The sequence below is a fragment of the Amblyomma americanum genome, chromosome 2 (genome assembly GCF_052857255.1).
Source record: "Amblyomma americanum isolate KBUSLIRL-KWMA chromosome 2, ASM5285725v1, whole genome shotgun sequence".
NCBI classification, from domain to species: Eukaryota; Metazoa; Arthropoda; class Arachnida; order Ixodida; family Ixodidae; genus Amblyomma; species Amblyomma americanum.
The window spans coordinates 54,164,684-54,176,063 of NC_135498.1; the positions used below are offsets into that span (position 1 = coordinate 54,164,684).

The window sequence follows — 11,380 nt, forward strand, 5'->3', positions numbered from 1 at the left end:
AACCTTTCTCAGCAACCGCACGGCCACGATTGGCATGGGAGATGTCCGCTATGGCACAGAGCAGACACCCAACAAAGGCACTCCCCAAGGCTCTATCATCTCTTCTTTCCTCTTCAATATAGCTGTGATCGGCATGGCAAAAACACTCGAGGCTATTGAAGGCATCGGTTATACTACCTACGCCGATGATATTACCATATGGTCCACTTGGGGTTCTCTTGCCGACAAAGAAAACACCCTACAAGAGGCAGTCAATTGCGTAGAAAGACAAGCAGCAAATTGCGGCCTCCGCTGCGCACCCGACAAATCCGAAATTATCCGCATTCAGGGCTATGCCTACAAATTTCCCGGCGACATCGAGGTTTACCTCGAAGGCACGAGAATAAAGGAAGTCCTTCTTATCCGCATCCTGGGCCTTTGGCTTGAGAGCGACAGGAAAGCCAACCACACGTTACAGCGTCTCCGGACAACTGCCCTCCAGATCTCCCGCATGATTCGGCGCATCACCCGCAACCGAAAAAGGCATGAGAGAGGAGGATACAATTGGACTGATACAGGCTCTAATTATGAGCAGCCTGTCATACGGTCTCCCATTCCTACCACTTCTGGGGAATGAGCGAGACAAAGCAGACGCCATCATCCGTACCGCCTACAAACATGCGTTAGGCCTCCTGATGTACACGGCCAGCTGTCACCTCGAGGACCTGGGACTGACCAACACAATAGAAGAAATTCGAGAAGCCGTCCTAGCATCGCAAAAAGCTGGACGCGCAATCTTGGAAAGAGTGGGTTACCCGGCTGACATACGCGCCCGCGCCGTCCAGGACAACCGAGACCTACCCTCAACTCTGCGAACTCGCGCGTATGTAGCTCCACTCCCGAAGAACACGCACACGGACTCACAAAAGAGACGACGAAAGGCGCGAGTGGACTATCTGCGCCGCACACATCGACAGGCACAAAATTCTGTATACGTCGACGCAGCAATGTACCCCGATTCAACAAACGCGGTGGCGGTCGTCTTGTACACCAATTTCAAGGAAATCGCCAGCGCCTCCCTACGAAACTGCTCTCCCACAGTAGCAGAAACTACTGCAATTGCCATCGCAATCCAGCACGGCGATGCTACGGGAAATGAGCTAAAAAATATTACCGACTCCCAGTCCGCGTGTCGCCTCTTCCTTTCTGGCAGACTTCCACACTCCGTCGCTCCCATTCTGACTACCCCACAAGTTCAAAATTCCACATGCAAGCACCAAATCACTTGGACTCCTGGGCACGAGGGGCTCGAGGGAAACGAGGCCGCGGACAGTCTAGCTCGAGGATATGCTTATCGAGCGACTAACCTCCCCGACCTCACCCCTCTCCCCTCTAGGTACGGCGAGCGCCTCCTCCTTCTCCGAACACAAAGACAAGTCTATCCCCCACAACACCGTAAGCTAACGGCGGCAGAGGCGAGGGAATGGCGACAACTACAGACGAACACCTTTCCTAACCTACACAAGTACCACATCATCTTCCCCGACAGATATGACAGCAACTGCCCCTGGTGTAGCGGAATTCCAACAACATATCATGTAACATGGGGCTGCTCCGGTCCCAAGCCCCTCGAACTAGACAAACATCACTCCGAGGAAAAGTGAGAGTCTGCCCTGCTCAGCTCTGACTTGGCGACGCAGCGAAAGCTGATATCCCAAGCAAGAGCAACTGCGGTGGACATTGGGGTCCTGAAATAAGGACTCCACCAAAAATCTGTATTTTCGCCTCTCTATCCTACCTTTTTGGAATAAATGTTTTCTACTACTACTACTACGACCGCATGTATTGTCTTATACCCCTCTCTGCACGTTGTGATGCGAAAACGACGCTGTAGGAACGAGAGAAGCGAGACTCCCCCGAGGCGGGTCTAAAACTCACTTGCAGAAATAAAGTATCTGTCTGCCTGTCTCTCCCCTGAGGCGTACTGTTTTTGTAAAAAGTAGCCAGACAACGACATTTTTGAAGCGAAAAGCTTCACTATGCCAGCTTTTCGAGCCGTCAGCGGGGCCCGAAGTTTCACCTTGAATGTAGGTAGAGGTCAAACCATGAGAAATAATAATAATAATAATAATAATAATAATAATAATAATAATAATAATAATAATAATAATAATAATAATAATAATAATAATTGGTTTTTGGGGAAAGGAAATGGCGCAGTATATGTCTCATATATCGTTGGACACCTGAACCATGCCGTAAGGGAAGAGATAAAGGAGGGACTGAAAGGAGAAAGGAATAAAGAGGTGCCGTAGTGGAGGGCTCCGGAAAAATTTCGACGGCCTGGGTATCTTTAACGTGCACTGACATCGCACAGCACACGGGCGCCTTAGCGTTTTGCCTCCATAAAAACGCAGCCGCCGCGGTCGGGTTCAAAGCCCTGTCTCACATATCTCGGTGGACGCCCGAACTGCGCCCGCAAGGAAAGGAAAGTGAAATGAAAATTGGTTTTAAGGAAAGGAAATTAAGCCTGTATCACATATTTCCGTGCACAACCGAATCACGCTGTAAGGGAAGAATAGAGAAATAAACTTGGTTTTGAGGAAAGGAAAAGACGCCTGCCTCACAGGTGGTGGAAATTATTCCGGAGCCCTCCACTACGGCGCCTCTTTCTTCCTTTTCTTCTTTCACTCCCTCCTTTATCCCTTTCTTCATGGCGCGGTTCAGGCGGCCGTCGAGATGTGAGACAGATACTGCGCCATTTCCTTTCCCCAAAAACTGATTATCATTTCGTGTCTTGTGTGAGCGCATTTAATGTTGTTTCGAAGAAATAAAAAGTTCCTACTACTGTGTGTGCGTCAGTATGGCTACCTATGGAAACCGCCAGTCGCTCGACTGCAAACGTAGCCAGGAAGATGCGTACTGGGTATAGGCTGCGCGCACATCCCACCACCCCAGCAGGTGGCAGTTAAATTAATGGCTGATCACTAGAGGTTGGTCACCCAGTGAACGCGGGTGGTGGTGGTGAAAACTTTTAATTGCTGCAATAGAGTTTGGGAGCCACAGAGTGGCCCCGCTACATGGTCGGCGTCCCTAGTCCGGGACATCGCATGACAATGCCCCGTCTCTCGCCCGTTTCACCAGAGCCCTTTGGGACTCAAGCGAGGAGCAGTTGAGGAGGGCAGTCTCCCATGCCTCTCTGGAAGGGGTAGGGGAAGGGGGGAGGTGGGATCTTGAGTACATGCCCACACCATGTGGAAGATATCACAGGTCTCCCCACAGTGCGGGCATCGCCCATCCGTGTTAGGATCGTAATGCTTTAAGATTGCAGGACAGAGCAGAGTACCTGTCTGCAGGCGCCTTAAAGTTCGCTCCTCCGTCTTACTCAGCCCCTTGGCAGGGGCCGGGAAAAGGCGGTGGTTGTCGATATAACGCGTTATTATTTCCCTGAATCGCAGCAGCGGCTGGTTAGTCTCCGAGCCAGAAGCGCTGGGATGAGGAGCCCGGTAAATAAGCGCTCGGGCAGCCGCGTCAGTGGCCTCATTACCTCGTACGCCCTGATGGCCAGGAGCCCAAATGATTCTTTTCGGTGTTGGATCAGTGGCAGTCCGTCTTAGAATGCAAGCAGCTAAGGGGGAGATCTCTCCAGCCAAGTAATGATCACATGCTTTTCGGGAGTCCGTAATGATGATTCTCGAATTGGCGTGGGTGGCAGCAGCGCTATCGCTACTTCCTCTGCTCGCATTGAATTCGGGGCTCGAAAAGAGAGTCCATCGACGTGCATTTCCTGGTGAAGAACAGCGGCCGTGTAAAATCCCGTGGGCGACGGCCCTGCTACGTCTACATAATATACACCGGGTCGGGAGCCGTGTTGTCTCTCAAGAGCCCGAGCCTGCGCTTGTCGTCTGTTTTCGTGCATGTCGGTGTCCATGTTACGGGGGAGCGGGGAGACCCAGAGCATATGGCGCCACAGTACCGGGATACGCTCCGTCTCCTCTGGAGTGCAGTAGTGTTGGATGTGTAAGCGGTTTAGCAGGCGGCGCCCAGGGGCCGTGTGCATGAGCCGCGTGTATTGGTTCACGAGGTGGGCCTCCCGCAGCTTCTGGTAGGAGTTTAGCACCCCCAATGCCTTCAGTTTGGCATTAGAGGTATAGCCAACGGGAGATCCAGGGCTCGCTTAGTTGCCCTGCGGATGATGGCGTCTATTCGCGCCTCGTTTTGCTTAGTAGTGCGGAGATATGGCACGGCGTAGAGGATCCGGCTAGTCACGGAGGCATAGACGAGCCGAAGCGCGTCCCTGCCCCGCAGACCGCCCCGCTTGTTGGAAACGCGGCGGATCATACGCCCTACCTGCTCGCCTACTCTCTTGAGTTTCACAATGGTGGAGTCCGGTCTGAGTCTGTGGTGAATGAAAAGGCCCAGAATACGGAGCTCCTCCACCTCTCTAATAGGACCTCCTGACAGAGAGATGTGAATTGCTGTCCTATCCTTTGGGTTCGCTCTGACATGCAGAAGCTCTGATTTCGCTGGAGCACATTGGAGCCCACAGTCCATAGCATACGCATCGACTATGAAAGCGGCCTGCTGAAGGCGGGCCTCCATATCCCCAAGGCTCCCCTCAGTGGTCCAAATTGTAATGTCATCTGCATATAACGCGTGTTGAATGCCTTCCACCCGGGCCAGTTGGCTTGGGAGGCGCATCATAGCTATGTTGAACAGGAGCGGTGATAACACCGCTCCCTGAGGGGTACCCCGTGTTGCCATCATGTAAGGGCCGTATTCCTCGCCCTCAATCCGAAGGAAGGCCTGGCGATTAGTCAAGAAATCTCTTACATACGCGTAGGCCCTAGCCCCACAATCGGTAGAACTCAAGTTGGTCAGGATGCTTCCGTGTTTAACATTGTCGAAAGCCCCTTTCAGGTCAAGGGCGAGGATGGCTTTGTCATTGTGTTGCATAGTTGTGGGTCGTATTACATCCCTGTGCAGCTGGAGAAGGACATCGTGTGCGGACATGTGGGGGCGAAACCCGAACAGGGTGATTGCAAAGACGCCCTTACTCTCCAGGTATGGAGAGAGGCGATCCCGAACCATCGTCTCCATAAGCTTGCCCGCACATGAGGTCAGTGATATGGGCCTCAGGTTGTCCGTATTCACGGCCTTACCTGTTTCACGGATAAACGTCCAAGTGACGTTTTCCACTCGGGAGGGAGTGGACGCCGGTCCCAGATCTGGTTGATGTATTCTAATAAATGGAGGTAGGCTGGGTCCGGTAGGTTCGCCAACAGGTTCACTGTTATGTGATCCCGTCCCGGAGCCGTACCCCGGCGCATTTTTGATAAGGCCGCCGTAAGGTCGTGCAACTCAAAAGGGGCACCAAGTGTTTCATTAGGCCTGCCAGAGTACATGTACTCAGGCCCCGGCGGGTCCTCCGTACGACAGAGATATCTGTCGCACAGAGTGTCCGCAAGTTGCGCCGTCGTACCTTGATACCCTTGCAGATCCCGCCGGAGCTGCTTTTGCGTCTCCCCTCTCGTTTGGGAGGGGTCGATTAGACTGCGAAAGAGACGCCACGTCCCCTTCGAGCTCATCTGATGAGCTGCGGCGTCGCAGCGTGCTATCCAATTTGAATCTGAGAGTTCGGCAGCATACGTTGCAGCCTGCTCTGTGAGTTTAGCTATGCGGTCGCGTAATTTGTGATTAGTTTTCTGCTTTTTCCACCGTTTAGTTAAGCTCCGGCGCGCCTCCCACAAATGCAGGAGGTGCGTGTCCACTGCGGGGATCTCTTCGGTGGTTTGTAGTGTTATGACGTGTTGTTTCTGAATGTTGTATAGGTGGTTAGCCCACTCCGCGTAGCCGCCGGAAAATAGTACGGGAGGGGTAGTGTGATTTCGGAATTTGTGCCAATCGGTCAGCTTGGCCTGACCCCATTTTTTGCGCGCTGCCTTCGCCATGAGTGTAATCCGGAGAAGGAGGTAATCGCTGCCTAGAGAATCTCCCAAGTTCTCCCAAGCAGCCGCTCTAGCATTTTTAACGAGAGAAAGGTTGGGACACGTGTCGCGGGTTACCGAATTCCCCACTCGGGTGGGATACGCCGGGTCCGTGATCAACGTGAGGTTGAGGGTGGAGATGAGCTCCGCCAGCTTACGTCCTCTTGCCTGTTCGAAGTGGTAGCCCCAATGAAGGCTGGGAGCATTGAAGTCTCCAACGATCACTAGAGGCTCTTTGGCTGCCATTTTTATCGCGCGAAGGAAGATTTCATTAAAAGTTATGCGCGGCTTATGCGGAGGGCAGTATATGTTGAGGATATGTATTGACGGGTCGCGGCGTCTGAGAGGCAGTACCCGGACCATTGTATATTCTTGCTCGGTACTCAAGTCTAAGTCGACCTGAACCACGGTGTATGCTTTATTCACCAAGATGCACGTAGAGGCGCCCCCCTGAAAGGTGCTGTAGCCTGATAATTTAGCGTCTATGCCGGGCTCCTGCAGGGCAATGAGTGCCGGCATGTCTCCTAGGGACTGCAGGTAGAGCTGGAGGTGTGACCGTTTTTTCCAAGCTCTGAAACCCCTGCAGTTCCATTGGATGATCTGGAATTTTTCAAGGTTTTTATCATTCCTATTAGATCTGCTAGCCATTTTGTTCTATTTATTTACGGGCGAGCGGACTAGCTCTGGCCGGGAGCCAGCGCAACCCCAGCGATTGGCCGCACCAACCCACCAGCTGCAGAGCCTGAACCATGTTCCTCCGCTGCCTGGCGGGAGGCTGTCTTACGTTTGAGGTGAGGGGATTCGCAGCTAGTGGCGTTCTTAATTTGGGTGCTGACCCAGGGTTGCACGGCTTTAAGGACCGAGTCAGTGACCTGGGCCATAAGGTCGGGAAGTGCTTGCGTTAAAGCTGCCTTGAACATGTCCTGGAAGGACTCGCGGACTGCTGACATGATTTGATTCGGGAGGGCCGCCACTTGCTCCTCCAGTTGCTCGGTTTGGCGCTGCAGTGCCTCTAGGCCGGCGACGCGACCAGCAGATCCAACTACCGTGTCCCCGCACTGCAGCGAGACGCTAGTGAGGCAAGATGTTACGGATGATCCGTCATCCTCGTCATCTGGCTCAGCTTCTTGCATTGGTTCGGATGACCCGGCCTGTTTGGCCTCTAATTCTTGAATTTTGCGCGCTAGAATTTGGTTCTGGCGCCTGAGCTCTTCTACCTACTGCTGTAGGGCGGTTTCGGTAGGGGAAGGACGGGTAGGGGGCCCGGAGACTGCCCTACTCCAACTGCTCACCTGTGGTTGGACGGGTGCCAAGGGCGGGAAGTCCCTGGCGTTGAGGACCGGGGGCACCGCCTGGGTCGCGGACTTGACAGGTTTCGATGAGCCGGGTTTGGCCTTGGTTTCCTGATCTGCTGGCGCTTTCTTGGCCTTGGGCGGAGGAGCCTGCTTGGGCCCCGTCTTTGTCTTCGGTTTGGATCCGGATGGGGAGCTCGGTTTGATGGCTTTCCGGAACCGCCCGGCACAGCCAGGAGCTCCGGTAGGGTGGCCGCCTCCGCAGATGAGGCAGCTCGGAACACAGTCATGTTCTGCCGGGCCGTCAGGAGTGGCATCGGGAACCTGGACTCCGCAGCGTTTGCAGCGGCCCGGCTGCGGTCGCGGGCACGCATCGGCCCGATGGCCCACTGTGCCACAGAGGTGGCATGCTGGCACTGTTTTCTTGTACAGGTGAACAGGGAGCCGTTCGTAGCTGTACAACACCGTCCGTGGCACCTTGGTCCCCGCGAAGGTGATCACCGCAACCGGGGTTCCCCCTAGCTTGCGCACGGACACCACATTTTGTTCCGCACTGAGTTTTCGTTTAACGCTTTCAGACGTTTCGTCTGGCGAAACAGTCACGACGCCTCGGCAGAACGCACCGGAGAGTTTAGGGTGTCCCCGGAACGGTAGCTCGCGTTCCCCTACCGGCAGCACAATATCCCGGAGTAGCTTCTTCGCGGCGTCGACAGATTTCAGTGCACATACAAGGACGTTTTGGTTCCAAACGGGCCACACCTCAAGTCCAGCATTTGCGTCGTCCCCGAGGATGCTGCGGACTGCAGCGCCGGCTCGTCCAGGACCAAAAGTTGCCATGAGGTCGACCGTGTTTCTTGGTTTCAGCACCACGACGATTTCATCTTTTTCAATGCGCGGCGTGTTCTGCGGCCGCCACCGGAGTTGCTTGGAGCTCTTCGAGGCTGCGTTCAGCGCACTCCCGCCCTGCGTATGCGCAGAGCTAGCCGGCGCCTATTGCTGGGTGGCACCAGCACCAGCGTCCCTCGATGCCGCCGCCGCGTTCTTCTTTCCGCGCCAGACGCGGACCATATCTTGGAGGTAATCGTCCTCGGTTGGTAGAGGATCCTCGCCTTGAGTCGTATCCTCGGATTGATGGGTATCCATTGTTACGATCTGCAAGGACTGCGGGTCGTATCCGGTGACTTGATTTGGAGCCGCCAGAGCCGAGAGATCCCCGACCGGGGCCATTGCAGGCCCCGGCGCCGTTAGGCTTAGCACCACCGCGGTGTGACGAAAGCTTCAAATGACCGAAAAGTGGTCAAAATTGGCCCCACCTTAACAAACGTGGTGTAGACGGGTGCCGCTGAGGTTCCTGGAGACGATGATACCAGGCTTGCAGGGGGAAAAGTTGGTGTATCGCAACTGATTGCGATCTGTCACGGAGCCGACGCGGTATGCGACCGCTCCCGTCACCCTGCTCCCGTCCCCGTGAACGCGGCCAAGACGCGGCGGCCTATTGCTGCAGTGCCGCGTGTCTGCCATAACGTTGTCAGTGCTAATGCATGCAGCCCACATCTCTCTCTCAAAGGCGGATGAGCGGCTTCTGCTTCTCCTGTATACTAATACAACCCTTGTCTGTAAAGTTCCGAGATTGAGTCAATTAAATAATGCGTTTAACATTGAAATAATTTGCGCAGCACCCCTTCGAAATAGTTTCCCTTGCAGTCTATTCACAGCTTCCAACGCTTCTTGAGGTCTCGGAAGCAGTTGGAAAACGCTTCTTTTGTCAGGGCTGTCAGCTTCTTTGTCGTGGCGTCTTGATTGGCCTCCACGGTCTCCATCCAGCGACCTTTTAGGGCTCTCTTCACACTAGGAAACGGAAAGAAATCGCATGTGGAGAGGTCAGGCGGGTATGGCGGATTAGGAAGTACAGTAATGCTGTGCTTGGCGAGAAATTTTGTCACACTGAGAGCAGTGTGCGGCCTTAAGTTGTCCTGGAGAAGGCTCCATTGTCCAGATGCCCATAAGTTAGGGCGACGGCGTCGTAGTGCACCACGTATGTGTTGAAGCACGCGGATATAAAACTCCTGATTCACCATCTGCCCTTGTGGGACGAACTCGTGGTGAATGACACCTCTAGCATCGAAAAAAAAACTATCAACGTCGTCTTTGTTTTGGTCTTCTGTCTCCGCACTTTTCTTGACGCCGGAGAGCTTGTGGACCGCCATTCGGCCATCTGCCTCTTTGTTTGAGGATCGTATTGAAAACACCATGTTTCGTCTTCAGAAATGATGCTGTCGACGAATGTAGCATCCTTGTCTGCCTAGGAGAGCAAATCTGCGCTCACTGATGCCCGCGTGTCCTTCTGGTCCTGTGTGAGGGAGTGCGGCACAAGTCTGGCATTCAGCTTTCGTTTCCCCAAGTTCTCACGCAAAATTTGGTGGCATGTTGTCTTACTAATGTAAAGAGCATCTGATAGCATACTGACTGTAATGGGGCGGTCCTGCTGTACGATTTCCCTGCTCTGATCCACGTTTTCTTTTTCATTCCGTGAGGTTGAAGGGCGCCCCTGCCTTGTGTCGTCTTCCACCGACGTTCTCTCCGAAACGAACCTCTAGTGCCGCTGGAAAACTCGCGCCCGCGATAATGTCTCGTGGCCGTAAGCGTCACGAAGGAGCTCATAAGTCTGTGTGGCTGTCTTGCCAAGCTTCTCAGAGAATTTTATGTTTACACGCTGTTCGAGGTGGACGTCCATCTCTCCACATTCACTCACAGTAGAATGCGCAGACGACTAGTGACAACGTATTTTTCTACATGTAGTGCCATCTAGCAGCTGCTACAGCAATTAACATAAATGACTCAGGTTAGCCCGAAAAGATGGCGCTACACATGCGCACCAACATTTGTTTTGGGGAATCATTTCCAGAGAAGAAAATATATGAGTCTCAAAACTTTATGGACAAATGTTGTACTTTGTTGTGCCCGCCAGCTCTCAAACACTTCGACCCTTTTTTCTCGGGCAGCTGTCCACACTGTGCGGAGAAGTCTTCGGACATCTACCATATGGTGTGGGCCTGCACCTCCAACCCTGACATGCCCCCTCACCCCAACTCAACCCGGGAGGACAGGGAGGCGACCCTGCTCGGCGGCTCTGACCTGCAGGCCTAACAGGCCTTGGTCGGGTGAGCCTGGGCGGCGGCCGACGCTACTGGGGTCCTGAATTAGGGACCTCCACCTAGAAATCGTAAGGGCTGGCCTCCTCTGGGTCAGCTCATGAATAACCTCCTGTAAGTTTATCTGCCCCGTAAATGTTCTCCACCACCACCGCCACCTCTCTCACCACCGCCACATACCTCAAGGTAGGTAGGTAAAAGCTTTATTGATGAACCAAGCAAGGGAAGGCGTTAGGGAAGGTTTGTTTAATTGGCTTGATTCTTAATCCCGGGTAGCGGCCATCAGTCCATGACTTCTGGCAACCTTCTCCGCACATTCCACCAGCCTCTTCTGTGCGGTCGGCTTTGAGCTAGAGACCGCGATCTCCCAACCTTCTCGGTCTTTGAGGTTCCAGCGAGATGGTGGTTGAAGTTCTCGCCATATGAATAGTATGTGTTCGAAGTTTGCTCTTGGAGCCCCACAAAGAGTGCATTCGGGTTTGTATTGGCCCGGGTGTATTAGTGCCAGATATACCGGTGAAGGAAACTTTCTGGACTGGAGTTGTCTCCATATAGTACGTTGTTCCTTCGTGATGGTGTGATGTGGTGGCGGATATGGGAGCCTTTGCTCTCTATAGTGTAGCGTGATTTCATCGTAGGTGCCACGTACCTCAAAGCGCGATTGAGGCGTCCACTGACCCAGGGAGCCAGTTATGCGTCTTCCTTTCCTTAAAATCACTGGAGTCTAGAACGTTGTCAACGCCAACGCCAATGAACACATTGAACGCCGACGGCCTATCGAAAAGAGAGAGAGAGAGAGAGATGACTCTTATTTAGGCGCTCAGTTCGCAGGAGCCGGGTGGTCGGGGCCCCTCGTCCAGGGTTCCGCTGGCGGCGGCTGACTTTTACTTGCGGACTAGCTGGATTATCCGGGCTTGCTGGTTCAGGTTGTCGCTGGTCAGGACCTCCTCCCACTAATGTGTCGTGTGTG

The 11,380-nt window shown here is 53.7% G+C and overlaps 1 pseudogene; it reads right to left on the reverse strand.

The window, feature by feature from the left end:
- Positions 1 to 6,643: 6,643 nt before the first annotated feature.
- LOC144119690 (uncharacterized) lies at positions 6,644 to 8,485 on the reverse strand (annotated as a pseudogene).
- Between the last annotated feature and the right edge of the window lie 2,895 nt (positions 8,486 to 11,380).